Raw genomic sequence first — 21863 nt, forward strand, 5'->3', positions numbered from 1 at the left:
GAAGCCATTCCGCAGTAAACTGGGCCTCTGGATACTGTGTAATATGCCCCAATTGTACCAGAAACTTGTCTATGCATCTGATGACAAAAGAGAAACTGCACCCCCCAAGCAACTTGTGTTAATGGTTACAAATCACTGTTCTATTCCCACTGGAAGTCTCCCCTGCTGGCTAGGGAGGAGTTGCGCCATCTTCAATTTACTTCTTTGTAATTCAGCTCTACTCTTGCCATGAAGTCATGTGTTTATCAGGAGCTGTGGTGGAGAAATAAAGATTATTTTTGCTTATTTAACCATTAGTAGCATTATGAGGCCCACTGTGTGCATGTATTTCAGATTGGAGACAGTAGTAAGTGCAAAATGCCAATGTCAACTGCAATAGTGTAATAACAATTGAAAGCAATAAAGTTGTAAAGTTTCATGAATTTCAACCAGCTAATAGACCCAACCAATTTAGCTCATTCAGAACCCTTTCTAATCTGATCATTTCAAATAAGCATTTTCATGGAAATCTGCACTTCATATAGCCTAATTTGAAATGTGTATAAGATTTAGGCAACAATTTTTGCTACACAGAAATTTTAGTAAAATTAGTGTCAATGTCAAAAATGAGTAAGTTATCAAAATCTTGTTTCTTAACAAGTATTACCTTCCCTCAAATATCCTTTTTTTAATGTTTTCTAATCAGCCTGTTCAGAGATGTTCTTACTTACCTTTGGAGCAAATGGGTCCTGAACTCCAGCCTCCTTGCATTCATAAGAATCCTCTCAAAATGTCTTGTTTAATTATCTAGTTAAGATGACACTTTGTGGGTATGGTTACTTCTAGGTGCATGGGTTGTAGCCAGGTGAAAAAGGAACAGGGGCCAGGCTTCATGTTCAGATCCTTGCAACCAGTCTTCTCTCAATAAGAACAAATTTTCTACAGCGTCCTCCAACATAGTTAGCCAGAAAAAAATGGAAAAAATCTAAGAAGTAGCCAAAGGATGGAAATAGAACCAGTTATATAGAAATTGAGAGAATGAGAGTGGGAGCAAGGAAATCCCAAACCTCCACCACACCAAAATTTGCCAATCAATGATAAATGGGAATGGGAGACCAAAACCAACAGATCAGATCTAAGCTCTGTAGTTCTGCCATGTCCAGACATGGATGGTTGTGGGCATTTCAACTACTAATGGAGGATGAGACTCTGCAAATGTTCCCATCTTCAGTGATGATGGAATCTAGCACATTAGGGAAAAGATAAGGCTGAAGCATTTAGTGATGATCCTGTGTTTCCAGAGGCAGCATCATTATGCGATATCAGCCATTGTCTTACTTACATTGTTGCCACCAGCTCAGAAGGAGATGGGAGTTATCTTTGTGTTCTGTCAAACTAGGTATGTGCTTTAACAGTCAGAAAATTGCACGTGGATTGAATGGTTGGCCAAAATTGGGATGAGTGGGCCAGGATTTGCAGGAGAGTTCCCTTTTCAGGTCATGACTGAAAGAACTCTGCAGGCGCTGGTATCCCATCACCAAGTCACCCTTTATTTATGAGTAAAGCCCTTGACACTGGTCCAGCTCCCTCAAAGTCAGCTATCAAGTATGTCAGTGTCTTGACACTCTTGTTTATATCTATCAGCCAAGGGTCCCCGATGGGTCTGTTAATCTGGTCCATTCTATGAGGTCCATCTGGCTGACCTTGTTCTGACAGCCTTTCTGGCTTTTCTGAGGAGCAGGACACGTTTTGCTCCTGCACTGTTTGCGAGTTCGCGGCTTTCATGCCCATGTGCATTTACAGGACCATTGCTAGTACCCAAAAGTTACAAGTCACTGGTCTTGACACTGTGTTGACTAAACCCTTTAGCCATGCAAGGCCATTACCGTAGTGTCTACACCAAACTTCATCCCCTTTAGTAAAATGTCTGTCTCATTTGGCGGAGTCTTGTGTCCAACACTGGCATTCCTGATGCAATTTCATCCTCCCCTCCAGGTCCCAGAAGATCAGATTTAATCTAATGCAGAGTCTTCTGCTCATTAGCAGCTCTGCCTCTCCTTGTACTTGCACAAGGGATTGTCCTATAATCAAATAGGAATTGGGACAGTTTGGTATCTAGCAAAGCTGTAGACTCTCTTCAAGGCTGCCTTCAGTGTTTGGACACTCCTTCTGCCGAACCATTGGGTGATAAATGATATGGAGCTGTCCTTGTATGTTAAATCCCATTTGACATATAATAAATAGTCAAATTCCCTGCTGGTAAACAATGGTCTGTTATCTGTGACTGATGTTTTTGGGAGTCTGTGTACTACAATAGATGTGCAGTTTTTCTATCGTAGTTTCCATGTTTGACGTATGTTGCCTATGCATGTCAAACAACTTTGGGCGTCTACAATGACTAAAAAAATTGAACCCATGAAAGTACCTACATAGTTTATGTGTAACCAAGTTCAGGGTTTGCCCATCTATCCCCACTAATTTGGGGGAGCTGCTGATAGTATGTTTTGTCCTTGTTGGCTGTCCTTGTGGGGACAGCCTAACCAAAGCAGCTATGTCTGCATCCAGGCTTGACCCCAGACACCTCTTCTTGCCAACATCTTCATTTTGGAGACACCTTGGGCGACCCTTGTGGAGATCAGCCAGTATCTGGTGGTGATATTTGCTTGGTACAATCGCACTTGCTCACCACTGTCCTTCACTTATGATCTGGTATCTTTGGGTTCAGAAAGGTTTCCCTACTGGTTGTGATGTCCCTTTGGTTTCCTCCATTATCACTAGCTGTTTCAGTTTTGTCCGGATCAGATGATCTTTGTGTCCAAAGTCATGATATTGTCAGCTATGACTGGAAGTGTGCCTAGAAAATTTAAAATCATCACCAACTCTTCCAATTGAGGGGTGATAGATATAGGACAAATGTCAGAAGTTGTTTCTTTACACGGAGTAGTAGGGGCATGGAGCGCACTGCTTGCACCAGTAGTAGATCCGCCAACTTTAAGGATATTTAAATTGGTCATTGGACAGGCATACAGACAAGAATGGAATAGTTAGGTTAGATGGGCTTCAGATTGGTTCCATAGGTCAGTGCAACATCAAGGGCCGAAGGGCCTGTATTGCACTGTAATGTTCTATGTTCTGGCAGTACCACCAGGAGTGTGTCTGCCAGCAGGAGGTGGCTTAACACATCCGCATTTGCTACTGGCCTTGCAGACCGTGTTCTCACTTGTAATTGTGTACACTTAGGGTGAATTCAGCAGTGGGCTCTAATCCTAAGCTGTCAACAGCATTGCCTTGTCCTCTTTCAAATAGACCTAGTATGGGTTTGTGATCGTTGTTATTACAATTTTAGGTCAATAAAGTTATTGGTGAAACTTCCTGACTCCAAATATGACCACTAAACCTTCCTTCTCTGTCTAGGTGTATTTATGCTCTGCATTGCCCTGGATGCCTTCCTCTCCGTTGGACCATCTTTGAACTAATACTATCCTGATTCCATACAGGGCGCCATCACTTATCATTAACAGAACTTGCTTGCACCAACATCTTAGAGTATGATAGCTATTTCTTCAATTCCCTCGAAGCTATGGCTTGACTACACGACCATTTCTAAGGCTGTCCCTTTTTTTAGAAGTTGGTGCGAAGGTGGAAGCCAGTATGAACATTCCATAATAATTTACCAGCCCAAGGAAAGACCTAAGCTCCAGTATAGACGAGGGAGCCGGGGCACCTTTGATCACCCTCTCTTTATCTTCCAATGGGTATAAACCTGGTTTTGTTGAATTTGTGGCCCAACTAAGTCACTTGGGGTGCTTGAAACACACATTTTTCCCTCCTTGGCTGTTCACCCACCTGGGAGAAATATCTAAGTACTAAATCCGAGTTCTCTCAGTACTCTTTATTGGTCTTTCCTGTCAGTACCACATGATGCAGATAAATGGCGACTGGGGGTAGACCTTGTAAAATGTTCTCCATCATCTGCTGAAAAACTGCATAGGTTGAGGATGCCCCAAATGGTAGTCTCATATATTGGTGCAAACCCTTATGGGTATTAATTGTAACACACTTATGGGTATCCTCATCTAACCGCAATTGCAAGTATGCATGGTTCATGTCTAGCTTCATGAAGGGTACCCCCTCTGTCAGCTTTGCTTATAAATCCTCAATGCAAGGAGTTGGCCATTTATCCAGCTGCAAAAAAAAAGTTTTACCGTTTGTTTCATTCCCACAAAGGCAAACTGACCTGTCAGACTTTAAAATTGGTGCAACCAGTGCTGACCATTCCACAAACTGGATTGATTTGACGATTCTTTTGATTTCCAGTCCTCTGATTTCTGCCTCTACTTTTGCCATAAGGCAAATGGCAGTGAGTGGGCCTTGCAAAATCATGGAATTGCTTCCTGGTCAATATGCAAGTTAGCCTTGGCTCCTCGCATAGTCCCTGGACCTTCCTGAAAGACTTCTGGGTTTTTAATCAGGACTTCACTCTGTCAGCCATTTTCTAATCAAAAAATGTTGAATCTCAAACAATTTCACCCCATCAAGCTTTGGTCCAAGCCTTTTGCAACAACCAGTTGCTTCTCATAAGAGACCAGAACTGTAGTTGTGCTTTTAATCTATAATGGTTCCCTGGTATGGGTTCTCCGTCTAATGAAGTCTTGCAGGCACTTGCAGTTTGGAGTCCAGAGTGAATTTTGTTAAAGACTGTTTCTGCAATCACTGGAACCATTTTATTTAAGAAATAAGAACAAAGAAATTGCCAACCAGAAATAACTAGTAGGTTCATGAGTGTAGTGATTGTAATGAGGTCAACCAAGTCGGCTGCACCGTTATCAGCCTCCATTAGAACCAGATGACCAGTTAACCAGACGTTCATTTTGATTGGGTCTGATTTGGATTTTGCTAAGCAATTTCACTGGTCCAAACCAGATGTAGATGGACTTTTCAGAGTGTGCACACTCTCCTGGATAGCAGCCTATGAGTTCTTTTATTCCACTTTCAGTCTAGTGGGACTCCTTTACTATTTCAAATCCACATACTAGCAACACCTACCATGGCTTGCTGGCCCAGATGCTGAAGAAAGTGTTAACTATTCGGCCGAGGCTTGGCTTTTTTGGGAGTTTTGCTATGGGCCCACCTAGATTTCCCCCTGTTCAGGATATGTCCTCAGTGTTGCTTTGCCATTGCCTTCGCTCAAGCAGTGTATCCCAAGTTCATTTAAAGTGGCGAGGGTGTCCACTTCCATTGAAATACCCTGCAACTCCTATTGTCCACTTGTCATGTTTTCTAATGTTAAAGCCAGTTGTAGCACCTGTTTGAAGTCCAGTTGGGCTTCAGCTAGTAGCTGCTTTTGCATAGTTACATCATTAATCCCACATATGAACCAGTCTGTCAGCATTTCATTAAGAATTTAATCACAGTTACGTGTCTCTGACAGTTGTCTTAACTTCATCAAAAATCCCAGTACTGACTCCCATGATTCTCAATTTGCTGAGTAAAAACAATAGCATCTCAGAGTTAGAGGAGGCTTCACGTCGTAATATTCCTTAACGGAATCCATCAACTTTTGTAAGGTTTTAGTACCGGGTGCATAAAGGAAAGTAAGGCTCCTAACAACCGCAAAAGCTGCAGGTCCACAAGCCATCAAGAGAATTACGCTTGCTTTTCATTGTCCCCAGTGTTATTTACCCTGAAAAAAAAAGTATTGTTTCCACATACTGAGCCCAGTCTTTGATGACAGGGTTGAATGAGTCAAGCTTCCCGAATAACAGCATGATGCCAGAAATGCTTACCACAATTCAAAGATACTGTTGTGAACGTGTTTCTTCAGGAGTGTGCTTTATTCTCCACGCCAATGAAATACCCTCTCGGAGATTATAGAAAGTCCTTGACACTGATTCAGTTTCTTCAGAGCCATCTACCAAGTGATTAGAATGTCTGACATTGTTCTTATCTGTCAGCCATGGCTCCCTGATCGGATCAGATTAACAGCCACAATTAGGGAACTCCTCTTATATGAGGTCCACATGGCTGACTTCATTACAATCACTACACTCACTAACCTACTGAATATTTCTGATTGGCAATTTCTTTGTTCTTCTTTCTTAAATAAAATGGTTGCCTGATGTGTCCATGCACCTCAGTAGAGTATCATGACTCATTGGGGTAATGTGCTGGAATTCCAGTCTCCTAATTCCAGGAGTTGTTACAAATGTGAAAAGACTTAGTCAACCTTTTCCAAGTTCCCAGTTTACCTGACGACTAGTTACTTCAGTTAAGAGAGCGCTGACCAGGTTTCTGTGCTTAACAAGAAGAAAACTTTATTACGAATAAATTGTTTTTAATTAATGGTAATTAGGAATATGAATTGCCAATTGGACTCTATAACTTGAACTCTACCCATTTTAATTATCCCTCCCATATACAGACACATATAAAGACAGTCAGCACATGTAAATTAAAGGCAAAAAAAAACTCAGAGGAACGCATTTCAATAGCACCAATTTGGACCATAGGATTCGATGAGTTGTTTTCTTTCTCCTCTTCAATACTTTTTAGTTCTTTGCTTTTGATACAGTAGCTTGCATCCAGATGCTTTCTTTTATTCACTGGTTGAGAATTTCTCATTTTGGTGCCTTACAGATCATTTAATCCCTTAAATAGGGAATTTGCAGAGAAAAGTAAGTGGAAGAAAGCTAGCTGTTACTGGAGGTTTTGTGGACCTCCACATGGGAGAGAGCAACACTTTTTCTAAAATTTCCCTTTGCAGGCTGGGAAGTTCTGTCCTGCAGTGGTTCCAGACGATCCCAAATCCCTGTACAGAAGCCAGTCAAAATGTTGTCAAGTGATTGTCCCTTATTTCCGAACTCATTCATTGCATGGTGTCTGCTTTTGGTTTCACTGTTGCAGGAAATATGTAACATTGTATACAGCTTGCAATGTGCTCTGGTAAACAAGATTTTTAGGACTGCAGCCATTTATTTGCACAGCCTCCTTGATTTCAAGCAGTATCTTCCTTTATTTATTTATTGTCATTTGTATGTTGTTATAAAATACAGTGAAAAGTGTTATATGGTGTTGCCACTCTCCAGCACCATCTTTAAAACATGGGATAAACAAACCAAAACATAGAATGTAAAGGCATAAAAATAAAGAAATAAAGTTCAACTTTAGTGTCCTTCTTGTTAAGTGCTCAGCTATGGGCTTGAAGTGGCTAGCAAAAAGCAAGATTTATCAGCAAACGGGACAAGATATTCAAAATATTTAAATTTGTGCCAAAACAGAATCACACCTTGCTGCATATGCAATCATTTCCTCGGAAAAAAATTTCTTTTAAAAAAAGAAAAACAAAACTATGTTCTAAATCTGCTGTTTGCAATATAGGCCACAGTCCAAAAATAAAGGAAATGATAAGATGTCTTTACAAGTGATCGGCTGAGCTGCACTGATGACCTGGTTTCTTGTGCACCTGAGGAAAAAGTGAGAAGAAAAAAGAAAGGCTATTTGTATAAAAACAACAGCTTCCGTTTTGATTCTGAATCTTTGTTTCAAAGCGCAGATTTTGTGGAAACTTGTTTGACATCTTTTCAGTTCGCTTCGATTCTTGCAGAAGAAAGTGGGAAACAGCAGGTTTGGGCTCAGTCCAAAAGCTACCAAATGTTTGATGCAAAAAGTGATCATTCGGCCTGTCAGTGTTTAATCCTGGAAGCTATAACTGAGGCTTGTTAAAGACTGCCCCAAAGGGCTTTATACTATTTATCATGTATACTATCAGTTGTGTGCTATTATGTTTTTTTTAAAATGGTTGTTCAGTGGAATTCTAAAAAAATAGTTCTTTATAGTGAGGTCTTGCTGGAACATTGAATACAACAATCCCAGTACAAGGAGAACCCTGTCATTTTTAGATCTGAAGTAGATGTAGGTAATCACAATCTAAAATGGAATTTGTACAATCAAAACATGTGACCTGTACTTAAAAATAACAGATGAGATATTGCATGAAGGGAAGTGACTGTAGGAACAATACTCCAATTCATGGTATTGTTTATAAATTTTGATTTTTTTTTCCACTGCTCTATAAATATTTTTAACGGTTATCAGACTTGAACTATTTAGTGAAAAATGTAGTACAGGAAGCTGGAAACATTTCTTCTGTGAGCATAAGCATTCAAAAAAATTACTTTATTTCTACCCTCAGACTAACCCCTACCTTCTCAGATACTTCACCTTTTAGGGCCTTGATAGTTCAGCACCCGACTGCCCATGTTTAAGAGACCTATAGCAGTCCCACTCACTTCAACATAGTTCTCCTTTTGCTACAGATGTCCATAACATTTCAAACTCTTCAGGCTTTTTCCTTCAATGGTCTTGCAATCTTCACTGACGTCCTAATTCAGGATGTTGACCTTTCTTGTTACTCCACAGCCATGTCAGCATTCACATTGTGTTATTTGCAGTCATCATTCTTGTCTCCTTGATGCTGCCCAGGTCTTTGCACAATGTAAGGCTGATCTCCCCACAGTCTACTAGATTATTTCTTTCACTTTCAGCGATACTTCTGTTTCATGTAACACTCCACTTTACTACCTCTCAATTACCTATAATTCTTAAGCACTGCCTTGGGTTGAGGTTTTCTTTCTTCTATTCTGTTGTAGGTTCTGAGGTGAGTAAGTAGACAGTGCTACGTCCACAAACCATGCTACAGGTGATGCCAGTGAAAGTCGGTATATGGGATGGTTGGATTTTCGCTGTGAGTGCTTTTTTTTCTCCATCTGAGGTTGTTGGCTCCTTTGTGGCTCCTCTATCCTAATCGACCAATCCTGTGCCAGATTCAGTGGTGAATTTGCATATTTTTTCAAGTTGTATTGCAGGACCCTGACATGTTATTCTACTTTCCTGGTTATAGCATGCTGTGATGAAGCGCAGAATAGATGGCTTCAGTTTGGAAGTCTTGGGAGGCATGCTGATAATGTCACCTGCCTAACGTAATTTTGATTGTAACCCATCCACAAAACTGGCCTGAGAGATGCGTTAATATTGGAGCACTTCTATTCCCCGTGGATTTGCAGGATTTTGCGGATGTATTATTAGTGATATTTCTTGAGGAATTTGAAATGTCTGTTTTACAGAGGGCATGTTTTCCACGTGTGCACAAGGGCAGTTAATACTATTGCCCTATAGACCACGAGTTTGAAGTTTGGGATCTTTGTCATCAAACGTTCTGAAGGTCAAATGACCAACTGTAGTGCAGGCCACTGAAGGTGACAATGAAGGTGACATCACCGTCTGTGTCCTCACTGGGAAGATACTCTGAAGGCATGGAAATTTACCTACCTTGTCCAGTGACTTTCTGCAAATCTTGACATTTGAGAGACCGTATTGTGGAGCAGGACAATAGTGATTTTTTTTGTCTTCTGGATTGTTTAGCTTAAGGCGGAAGTGGGTACTGCAGATGCTGGAGATCAGAGTCAAGACTAGAGTGGTGCTAGAAAAGCATAGCAGGTCAAGCAGCATCCGAGGAGAAGGAAAAATCGATGTTTCGGGCAAAAGCCCTTCATCTGGAATGAGGTTGGGATCCTCGTGGGTGGAGAGATAAATGAGAGGTGGGGGTGGGGCTGGGGAGAAGTTAGCTGAGTGTGTAGTAGATGGATGGAGGTGGGGGTAAAGGTGATAGGTCAGAGAGGAGGGTGGAGTGGATAGGTGGGAAGGAAGATTGACAGATGGGACAGGTCAGGTGGCAGAGGAATTAGGAATACGGGATTGTATTTTTGCAGGAGGTAGGGTGGGAAGAGGTGTAATCCAGGTAGCTGTGGGAATTGGTGGGTTTGTTTAAAAAAAAATGTCACTGCTGATTCGGTCATCGTTGATGGCGATGGAGAGGTCCAGGAAGGGGAGGGAGGTGTCAGAGATGGTCCAGGTGAATTTAAGGTGTGAGTGGAACATGTTGGTGAAGTTGATGAACTGTTCAACCTCCTCGTGGGAGCACGATGTGGCACCAATGCAGTCATCAATGTAGCGGTGGTAAAAGTGGAGAGTGGTGCCAGTATAACTCCAGAAGATGGACTGTTCTATGTAGCCGGCGAAGATACAGGCATAGCTGGGGCCCATGCGGGTGCCTGTGGCTATCCACTTCATCTGAAGGAAGTAGGAGGATTCGAAGGAGAAGTTGTTGAGGGTGAGGACCAGTAGAGCCAAATGAATGAGAGTGTCAGTGGAAGGATACTGGTGGGAACGTCAGGAGAGGAAGAAACGGAGGGTTTGGAGGCCCTGGTCATGGCCTAAGGCCCACTTTTGCAGTCTCTGTTCAACAATAGATTGGACCCTGGCCTCTTGAGTGCGCACATAGTCAAATATCATCTGCATCCTGCAGCTCAGTGACAGAGTTGGGATGATCGGAAATGACATCATTTGAACAATTTTCCATCTGTTATGTAGAATAACCCAACATCAGTGGAAAGTGACATGGATTTGGGATTTGCATAAACGTTGGGTCTCTGGATCCATTGGTGAGGAGTTGAAGAGTATGGTGCTGGAAAAACACAGCCAGTCAGGCAGCATCTGAGGAGCAGGAAAATCGACATTTTGAGCATCAGCTCTTCATCAGGAATGAGGGGGTTACCCAAAAAGACTGAGAGATGAATGGGAGAGGATGGGGCTGGGGGGGCGAGGTAGTTGGGAATGCAATAGGTGGATGAAATTGGGGGTCAAGGTGAGAGGTCGGATAGGAGGATGGAGCAGATAGGTGAGAAGGAAGATGGACAGGTAAGACAGTTCAAGAGGGCGGGGCCAAGATGGAGTCGGGGGAAGAGTTAAAAGTGTTCAGCCACAGGGTGGTGGGGTTGCTTAGTGCATGTGTCCCAGAGATTTTCTCTGAAATGTCCCACAAGTTGGCATCCTGCCCCCCCCATTCCTGATGAGGAGCTTATGCTCGAAACATTGATTCTCCTGCTACTAAGATGCTGCCTGACAGGCTGTGCTTTTCCAGCACATTCTTCGACTCTGAACTCCAGCATTTGCAGTCCGCACTTTGTCCTCCTCCATTGGTGAGGATCACTGCTTACGTGACATCACGCAAAAGGGAGAGAATGATGATTAATTTCTGTGGGCAACCAAATTTGAGGTGAATGCTCCATAACTCTACCCAGCTAAGAGTCAAAGGCCATTGAAGTCTGAAAAGTTACTACTGATGCTGTTGGCATTTGTCCTGTTGTATAGACTCTGTCTATTGTTCCTCCAAGATGGAATCTGCATTGATTCTGGGAAGGTCTCTTCAACTGCTGAAATGAGGCGGATTCTTACAACTGCTTTCTTTGTGACAGACAACTGGAATTCTGCTATGTAGTTACAACTGTCAGTCATGACTCCTTGAAGATGGTCACAATTCCAGTGTTTTTGAGATCTCCTGGCATATTGCTCTCCTTCCAAGAGAGTGTATTGAAGTGTGTACACGAGACAAAAGTGCTTTTCTGCCATAGGTTTTCAGGTGGAGATTCTGTCTTTGCGAGTGACCTTGTTGGTTCATAGCTGTAAGATAACCTTTCTAATCTTGTATCAGGCTGAGATTGTGCTGAGATTCAAATAGCATACTATGGGATGTGGTCAAGGACACTTTCATTATAGACTGAGCCTTGATTGAGGAGATCCTCAGAATGCTGTAATGCGCACTCACGGTCCCTCTGTCCTTGATGATTTTCAATTTATCCCTAATTCTCAATGGAGTAGCTGCTTGGGTGCCTGGACCCGAGATAGTCTTGACTGGGCTAAATGCTATGTTTCCTGCACTATTTCTGTCCACAACATTTTCTATGGCCATGAGTTTTGTGTTGAACCTTTTATCTTTGTCTGTAGATCTGCTTTATTTATCTCGGCTATTGTCGGTGATTCCAATTCGGGAATACCTTGCATTGTGATTTAGAAGCTTTTGGATTTCCGGGTTGTTTTTCATCAAATTGTTCTTGTTTCCTGATAAGGAAATCCAAAGGCTACTTGCAAGCACTATTTATGATGAATTTTCAAGCAGTCTTGATGCTGTGGACATTTCTGTGGTTCCTGTTTGCTAAGCATTGCTGTTTGGTTGGGAGGCACTGACTGAGGTTGTGTCTGTGGCAATGTTTCTGTCACTGATGCTTTTGGGCCAAGCTGATGTAGGTAGTAGACTGGATTTGGCAATGGTTGGTCCAGTAATCATTGGCTCCTGGCATTGTGCAAGTGCTGCAGATGTCCTCTCAGTCCCTTACATAGATGATGGTGCAGGCAATCGTGCATCAAAGTCTGGAGCAATGGTGTTGCCATAAGTCTTGTATCTGACGAAATAGGATATTTATGGTCAAACCGTCTTCTCAGCATTTTGTCAGGAGGAGGACATGGTTACTGTTTGTTTCTTCACTGTGCCTTTCTAGAGATTTTGCCAACTGTTACTGAAATCATCAAGGAGAATCAACGAGCACCCACACCTATGGTGCATGAGTGAATCATTGATCATGCCTGGTGCAGAATTCTTCTTTTTTTCTTGGTTCTGTTGTTTCTAGGGTTTGAAATACACACTGACTGTGGTGTACTGCTTCTGGGTTAGCGTGAGCTGAAGGGCATGTGTTTATCCCATCAAGGACTCAGTGAGAAAATCATATGGTTGTTTTTAAGGTTGAAGCTAACATGATGGTATACCTGTTCTTCGGGCTTACCTGGCTTCATCTGGACAGCTTGTTCTTTGAACTAGCCTTCTCCTGCCTGTCATGTTTGTCTCAAGGTAGTAATGCCAGTTTCATAGATTTGAATTTCTTAAACAACGATGGCAGTGTAACAATTCAGATTTGTTGTTGCTGTGTTTGGCCATGAGCCCCATCATGTTCTAGTTACGGAATTTCATTTTGAAGGGGTAGAAGATGCCTGTGGTGGATTCTATTTATCTTTGGCTGGCTGGCTGCTGCAAACTGGCTACCCCACAATCCTGGCAGAGCCCAGTGGCAGGGGTAACTGAGACCAAAGTTCCCTGTAAGCTGTGCAGCCACTGGGAAACTTCATGCACATTGTTCAGCATGTTGATGAATGGCTCTGCATCAACAAAATAATTACAGGGAATATTAGGTGAGAACAAGTGGAGTGCAGGCACTGTGTAGGACTAACGCATATACCTGTATTCTTAGGAGACAACAGTCCTGTTGCTGTAGGGTGAACTGCAGAATAAAGATGCTCTGTTTCATTCAGCCCCTTTTGAGAATGATCATTGGTCACAGCAATGAGTTGTTAGCTGCTGATTAGATCCCCGTGCTCTGGGCCTTGATAGTTTTCTGATGGTCTGTTTTCTGACTGATCTCAGTGTTCTCCTCACTCAGTCTATTTTTTTCCTTTTTTGTTTTGTTTTTCTCCATGGTGGCCTTGACATTTTTCACACTCTGACCCTACCTAAATGCTGTGTCATCTGCAAACATGATGTAGAGGTGCTGGTGTTGGATAGGGTTGGCCAAGGTCAGAAGTCACATGACACTAGGTTATAGTCCAACAGGTTTATTTGAAAGCAGAAGCTTTCGGAGCATTGCTCCTTCATCACGAGAAGTAAAGAAAAACACACAGGCACAGAATTTATAGGCAGAGAGATTAAAAGGTCATATAAATGGTCTGAGTGGAGTGTCAACTGGCTGAATAATTCTCTGCAAGTGATCAAAAGTGTCAGACGGTGTGAATGGAATGTTAATTGAGGCAGAGAGATCATTAGAAAAAAATTAAAAGTAAGGTGGTGCTGGAGACAAACCAAATGACTGGGATAACATGATAAGTGTAAGAGTCACATGCCAAGGGGCTCACCAAAGTAACATGTCATTCAAGACTGTACAACCTAATTAAGGTAGAGCAATCATAGCAAGTTATCAAAGTGATGGTGTCAATACAGGAAAGCAAGGATGATTTTACAAGTAGAGAACAGTATGATGGGGTTACATCTCGTGCATCATGAACCCAAGATCATGATTGAGGCCGTCCTCGTAGGTTCGGAACTTGGTTATCAGTTTCTGCTCAGCAATTCTGTGTTGTTGTGTATCATAGAATCATGGAATCCCTACAGTGTAGAAACAGGCCCAACAATTCCACATGGACCTTCCAAAAAGTAACATACCCAGACCAATTCCCTTACTGCTCTACATTTACCCTGAACTAATGCACATAACCTACACATCCCTGAACACTATGGGCTATTAAAGCATGGCCAATTCACCTAGCCTGCACATCTTTTGAATGTGGAAGGAAACCGGAGCACCATGCATTGTGTATCTTGAAGGCAGCCTTGGAGGATGTTTACCCGAAGATTAGAGGCTGAATGACCTTGACCGCTGAAGCCCTCCCCAACTGAGACGGAGTACTCCTCCTTTGTAGCATCTTTGCCTGCAGCATATGAGGTAGACAATATTGACCGAGTCACATGCGTATCTGCTATGTGCATGGTGGGTGGTGTTCCCATGTTTGATGGTAGTGTCTGTGTCAATGATCTGACATCTCTTGCAGAGTTTTCCGCAACAGGGTTGTGTGGTGTTGTGGTCAATGTTGTCCTGAAGGCTGGTAGCTTGCTGTGAACAGTAGTCTGTTTAAGGTTTGGCAGTTATTTGAAGGTGAGTAGGGATGATCTTGGTGCGATGTTCATTGCCATCTATGGCATGTTGAAGGCTGCGAAGAGCAAGGTCTAGTTTCTCTGCTCTGGGGAGGTACTCAGCCGTGTTCTGTGTCTATCGTTTGTTGCACTTTTTTGCCGTAGCACTTTGGAAGTGGCGATCAATGAGTTAAGCACCATGCCCTGTTCTTAGAGTACCCTCATAGACCAGTTGTACCTTTTATCCTTTGATCTCTCTGCCTATAAATTCTGTGCCAGTGTGCTTTTCTTCACCTTACTTGACAAAGGAGCAATCTTTTTTGAAGCTTGTGATTTCAGATAAACCTGTTGGACTGTAGCCTGGTGTCGTATGACTTCTGGCCATCTGAAAACATAACTGACCATCTATCTCCTGTGTCACCTTAATCAGTTGGAGCATGCATTGCAATTGTTAAGAAGGTGCGCCGCAAACTAGCCATTGGCCTCTGAACTCTAATTTCTTCTCGTGCTCTTTCTCTTTTCCACTCATACCCCCCACCCATCCCACTTCTTTAACATTTTTCTTTTACCTATCCATGGAGAATCTCACCTCAGCAGACACCCGAAATGAAATTTCTCTAGATCGATGCAACATTGAGCTTGAATTCACCAACCTTCCTGATACTATTCCATCATTTGTCTCAAAATAAATTTAGTGGTGCTTGAATCCACGTAATCTTTCCTAGGTTCCCACTATTTTTCTCTCTATGATTATAGGAAGAGGAGCCATTTCACATGGTTTATTTGGTTAAGATTTCAGATAAGAATAGAACCGGCAAGTATGGTTTCAGGCAGCTGGACAACAACAGAAGCAATTGTGGAGGATACTGTGCTCAACCATATCATAAGTTGTAGACAAGATGTCAAGGACCAGGAACAGAAGCTCAGTCACTGTCACATAAGCTGTCATTTGTAATTTTGGGCAGAGCATTTTGTTACAGTGGCAGAGCCAGAAACCTAATTGGATCAAAAAAACAGGACGCTCATTTAAGAGGCAGCTGTTTCAAGAACTTGAGGAAAGGAGGATGGACATGATGCAATTTTTTGTAAGGACAGAGGGGTCAAGGATTGACAACTGCTGATCTGAAGGAGAGAGGGACAGTGCCCAAGATGAGAGAACATTTGATAAATGCCATCTCCTGTAGGAGACAGGAAGAATGATAAGGTGGTCAGCAGTTTAGGTGGGAATGGGGTGAAGGGAGCAGGAGATGAATTCTATTGACAAACTGAGCTTGAAGAAGGCAGGAGGAGTGATAGGTAAGCTAGATAATGCTGAGAGATCAGAATTAGGACAGGGTGAAATCTTGAGGTTTGCCCTAGTGGAGAAGGGAAGCAAGCAGGTGAGATAATGACGAAGAGATCCATGTGCTCCTCATACCTATGAGTGAGGAATGAGATGCAACAAGACCTGGATAGTATTCAGATATGGGCTGAAAAGTGGCAAGTAACACACAAGTATCAGGCAATGATCATCTCCAATAAGAGACAATCTAACCATTGATATTCAGTGGTATTACCCTCACTGAATCCTCCACTATCAACATCCTGAGGGTAACTACTGACCAGAAACTCATCTGGACTTACCATGTAAATACAGTGGCTACAAGAACAGGTCAGTGCCTAGGAATACTGCAGTGAGGAATTCACCTCCTCATTCCCCAAAGTCTGTCCTCTATCTACAAGAGGCAAATCAGGAGCGTAATGGAATATTCCTGGATGAGTGCAACTCCAGCAACACTTGAAGCTTCCAGGACAAATCAGTTACTTGATTGGTACCCTGTCCATTCACTCCCTTCACCATCGACACTCAGTAGTAGCAGTGTGTTCTATCTACAAGATGCACTGCTGGAATCCACTAAAGCTCCTTAGGCAGCATGTTCCAAAACTGCAGCCATTTCCATCTAGGACGAGGGCAGCAGATACATAGGAATACCACCACCAACAAATTCACCTCTAAGCTACTTGCCATCCTGATTTGGAATTATATCACTGTTCCTTCAGTGTTACTGTGTCAAAATCCTGGAATTTCCTCCTGAAAGGCATTGTGGGTCTATCTAAAACAAATAAACTAGTTCAAGAGAGCTTACCTAGGGATAGGCAATAAATCCTGGCCCACCCAGCAATGCCCTTATCCCACGAGTGGGGAAAGGGGTTTAAGAAGGTTTTTTAAAAAGAGATACAATGGCACATCTTTGCACTTCAGAAGGATCTTGGGATTATGAACAGTTTGCAAGAGTAGGTAATGCATCAAAATCTGGTGGTGAATAGCTGGTTGCAGGCCAAGTGGCCTTAAGGGAGCCGAAGTGAGACTGTTGCAGGGAAACAAGCAAGGTAAGGGTCAGAGTAATCATAGAGTTGCTGTGGTGTGGAAGAAGGCCATTGGCCCATCAAGTCCACCCCACTCCTCAGAAGAGCATCCCACCCAGACCCTATCCCTGTAACCCTGCATTTCCCATGACTAGTCCACCAAACCTGTACATCCCTGGACAAGTTAGCAAGACAAATCCACCTAACCTAAACATCTTCAGACTGTGGGATGAAGCTGGAGCACCCGGAGGAAAATCATGTGGACACTGGGAGAACATGCAAACTCCACCTGAGGGCGGAATTGAACCCAGGTCCCTGGCACTGTGAGGCAACAGTGCTAACCAAAGAGCCACCATGATGCCCAAGTGACTAAGGCTCAACGATGGAGGTGATGTTAGGATTGAGCAGGTCAGTAGCTACAGCATTGATGTATATAGACAGCCAAAGGCGATAGAGGGAATTTGGAAATGTAGTCAGTGAATCAGGAGGGAGTTTTTCCAAGGGTAAACACAAAAGTGAGCTTGGCCAGGGTATAGGTGAGGAGTGATTGATTCTTAGGGATTAGTGAGGCCACATGAGATGGTACAGTCACGGAAATAGCTATGAGTATGGTTCATGGAGTTAAGATGATAAAAGAGACTAAAAAATGGCAGAAGTACAGTAAAGTCAGGTGAACGTGCGTGGTGAGTTTGGATGATGGTTGCAGTCAGTAAAGATGAGAGGTTTCTAAGTGCAGAGTCTAAAGGAGGAGAGCAATAAAGATGTTTAAGTTTAAAGATGGAAGTGTGAGTGGATGGATGTGAAATTGAATAATCAACTTTCAAAATGAAAAGCTACAAAGTTACAAAACCATGGAGCAAACCTAACTGCAGAGGTTGTGAACCGCAATTCATTAGATTCTAGCATAAGAACAACTATGGCACATTTCCAGCTACAGGATGTAACAGTAATGCTAGAGAAAAGTGATGAAGCATGGCAGGGAAGTCCACACTGACCATCCGAAGAGGGTCATTCTCTTAACTTATCCCTGTTAAACCCATAGCAAATCCACCTAACCTAGGCAATTGGGCAGCAGTGCTAAACACTCAGCCACCCATTGTTGCATTGTATTAACATAAAATATACTTTTCTTCACTTAACTTTTATTTTAAAGATTTAAAGTTGTTTTTATTGTGGGTATAAAAGTCTACTGCTGCACTTTATAATTTCAGATTATTTTAACAAATACTGTATTACTTAGATGTAAGTGTCATAAATGATACTTTTGGTTCAAAGAACAGGTTTTATGGTTACAACCTTTATTGTTTCCAAATAGTTTCGTTTTAGATTGTTTCAGCTTGAATATACTTGGAAGCTTTTTTAAAAATTAGAAAATCATTGCTGAAAGATTCTTAGTATAACTAAAAATACATGAAATTGAGTTTCCTGAAAATTACAGTAAAGTTAACGCTGTCATTCAGAGTTGTGTATTTAATTTCTTTCTGTTGATGCATTCAATATGTGTATTTTGTTTAGTATTTATGCAAAGTATACATGTTATCAGAGGCATTTGGCAAATTTCCAACTACTTTACTTGGAAATGCTAAGGTTTTGTCTTATGACTATGCCTATAATAAATACTGACAGCTTTTTATTTAACAAAGGCTTTTTGGGTAATGAAAGTCATGACCTCCTGCTTTTCCCATTTCTGGTCGCTCCTCGAATATGGTAACTTACTTTGCCTGTAGCAATTCTTCTTTTCCTTGAGAGTTCTCTGCGCAAAAGCAGGTGTAACCCACAGTGTCCTGATGTCCACCACTAGTAGGGCAAGAAGGAAGGTCTTAAATCCAACCTAGCTGGCACAGAGATCAACCCCATGCTGTTAACACCAATCTGATCCTCACCAGCTTTTTAGCCAACTGCCACACAAGCCCTGCACACTGTGACATACTTTTTGTAGTCAGTACTGATATTGATGCTACAGCTTCAATTGTATTTCCACCAGTTGGATGACCAGGTTACACCCCTATTCTTGCTACCTGCCATTAATATAGAATTGGAGGGATTTACAAATTGATGCTTGACCTGTTTGGCCATTGCAATTTGCCTTCCTTGATTGTGTTTTTTTAAATTAATTTGATACAGTATAACAAAATTTTGCGATGAGTCAAAGGATTGGGAACATATTAAACACCTTGACACAGTGCATGTAGGAGAGGTCATCTCCATTAGTGGGAGAGTCTAGGACTAGTGTGCATAATCTCTGAATAAATGGTCATCCAATTAGAACAGAGATAAGGAAGAATTTTTTTCTCTGCTTGTAAAGAATCGAAAGGACCAAGGTTATGGTGAAACTGCAGGAAAGTGAAGTTGAGCATTATCAGATCCGCCATAGTATCATTGAATGGCAGATCAGGCTGGATGGTGTGAAAAACCTATAAATCTGTGTGCTTGAGCAGGAAAAATAGAGGAACTGATTATTATTTAAGTAGAGAAAGACTGCAGAAAGCTACAGAACAGGGGGATTCAGGAGTCCTTGTCCATGAATCATCAAAGAAAAACTAGCATCCAAGTTCAGCGGATATCAGGGAATACAACTGAAATGTTGCCCTTTAATTCAAAGGGAATGGAATATTAAATAGGAGGGTTTTGCTAAACCTATACAAGATATTAGTCAACCATTGTCTCCGGGACACTGCCAGAAGACTGGAGGATAGCAAGTGTGGTTCCCCTGCTCAAGAAGGGGAGTAGAGATAACCCTGGTAACTATAGACCAGTGAGCCTTACTTCAGTTGTTGGTAAACTGTTGGAAAAGGTTATAAGAGATAGGATTTATAATCATCTAGAAAATAATAATTTGATTAGCAATAATCAGCATGGTTTTGTGAAGGGTAGGTCGTGCCTCACAAACCTTATTGAGTTCTTTGAGAAGGTGACCGAACAGGTAGATGAGAGTAAACCGGTTGATGTGGTGTATATGGATTTCAGCAAGGCGTTCGATAAGGTTCCCCACAGTAGGCTATTGTACAAAATACAGAGGAATGGGATTGTGGGAGATATAGCAGTTTGGATCAGTAATTTGCTTGCTGAAAGAAGACAGAGGGTGGTGGTTGATGAGAAATGTTCATCTTGGAGTCAAATTTGCAGATGACGCAAAGGTCGGTGGATTTGTGAATAGTGACGAAGTAGGTTACAGAGAGACATAGATAAGCTGCAGAGCTGGGCTGAGAGGTGGCAAATGGAGTTTAATGTGGACAAGTGTGAGGTGATTCACTTTGGTCGGAGTAACTGGAGTGCACGGTTCTGGGCTAATGGTAAGATTCTTGGTAGTGTAGATGAGCAGAGAGATCTTGGTGTCCAGGTACACAGATCCTTGAAAGTTGCCACCCAGGTTGACTGGGTTGTTAAGAAAACAGTGTTTTAGCTTTTATTAATAGAGGGATCGAGTTCTGGAACCATGAGGTTATGCTACAGCTGTACAAAACTCTGGTGTGGTCACACTTGGAGTATTGTGTACAGTTCTGGTCACCACATTATAAGAAGGATGTGGAAGCTTTGGAAAGGGTGCAGAGGAGATTTACTAGGATGTTGCCTCGTATGGAGGGAAGGTCTTATGAGGAAAGGCTGAGGGACTTGAAGCTGTTTTCGTTGGAGAGAAGAAGGTTGAGAGGTGACTTAATAGAGACATATAAGATAATCAAAGGGTTTGATAGGGTGAAAGCAAATTACTGCGGATGCTGGAATCTGAAACCAAAAAAGAGAAAATGCTGGAAAATCTCAGCAAGTCTTGCAGTGTCTGTAAGGAGAGAAAAGAGCTGACCTTTTTGAGTCTAACTGACCCTTTGTCAAAGCTTTGTTAGTTAGACTCGAAACGTCAGCTCTTTTCTCTCCTTACAGATGCTGCAAGATTTGCTGAGATTTTCCAGCATTTTCTCTTTTTTTTGTTTGATAGGGTGGATAGGGAGAACCTTTTTCCAAGTATGGTGATGGCGAGCACGAGGGTTCATAGCTTTAAATTGAGGGGGTGATAGATATAGGACAGATGTCAGAGGTAGTTTCTTTACTCAGAGTAGTAAGGGTATGGAATGCTTTGCCTGTAACGGTAGTAGATTCGCCACCTTTAAGTACATTTAAGTCATCATTGGACAAGCATATGGACGTAGATGGAATGGTGTAGGTTAGATGGGCTTCAGATTGGTGTAACAAGTCATCGCAACATCGAGGGCCGAAGGGCCGGTACTGCGCAGTAATGTTCTATGTTCTATTAGCTGGAAAATAGTGAACAGTTTTGTGCCCCTTATCTGAGGAAGGATGTACTGACATTGGAATCAGTCCAGAGAAGATACATTTGATTGATACCAGATATGAATGGATTGTCTTGTGGTAGATTTGAGTCTGTACTCATTGGAATTTAGAAGAATAAGAGGTGACCTCTCATTTGGCAAGATAGGTGTGGAAAGATTGTTTCCTCTGGTCAGTGGGTCCACAACAAGAAGGCATATCCCACAATACATTCAGGAGGAGGAATTTATGCTCTCAGCAGGTAGTGAAGCTGTGGAATTATTTATTGTAGAGAGCAGACGAAGCTGGGTCATTGTTTACATCAGCTTTGAATATATGCAAACAGATTTTTAATCAGTAAGGGAGCCTAGAGTTCTGGGGAAAAGCAGGAAAGTGAAGTTGAGGATTATCAGATTAGCCATGTTCTCATTGAATGCATAGCAGCCTCGATGGTCTAAATGGCCAACTTCCCTTGGTCTTCAGGCCTACTGCTCCTATGTCTTAGGATCTTATGACCATCAAGTCTTGGAGTGTCTTGAGTCCAGAGCTTCTGGTTCACCAGTGGAGTTGCTACCCACCACACTGCAACATATTCTAGACTAGAATACTGTTGATTTGCAGAGCTTGGGGTAGTTGTACAGTGTACAATTAGGATGTATGCAATAACATAACCTCCAGCCATGGTTCAGTGACACTGGGTAAAATGTAA

At 42.2% G+C, this 21863-nt stretch overlaps 1 protein-coding gene across 6 annotated transcripts in view; it reads left to right on the plus strand.

The window, feature by feature from the left end:
- The window catches only part of tlk2 (tousled-like kinase 2), a 206894-nt gene that overhangs the window by 71364 nt on the left and 113667 nt on the right, over nt 1–21863 (plus strand). The gene's annotated exons all lie outside the window — the stretch shown is intronic.

The sequence above is a fragment of the Chiloscyllium punctatum genome, chromosome 42, assembly GCF_047496795.1.
Source record: "Chiloscyllium punctatum isolate Juve2018m chromosome 42, sChiPun1.3, whole genome shotgun sequence".
NCBI lineage: Eukaryota > Metazoa > Chordata > Chondrichthyes > Orectolobiformes > Hemiscylliidae > Chiloscyllium > Chiloscyllium punctatum.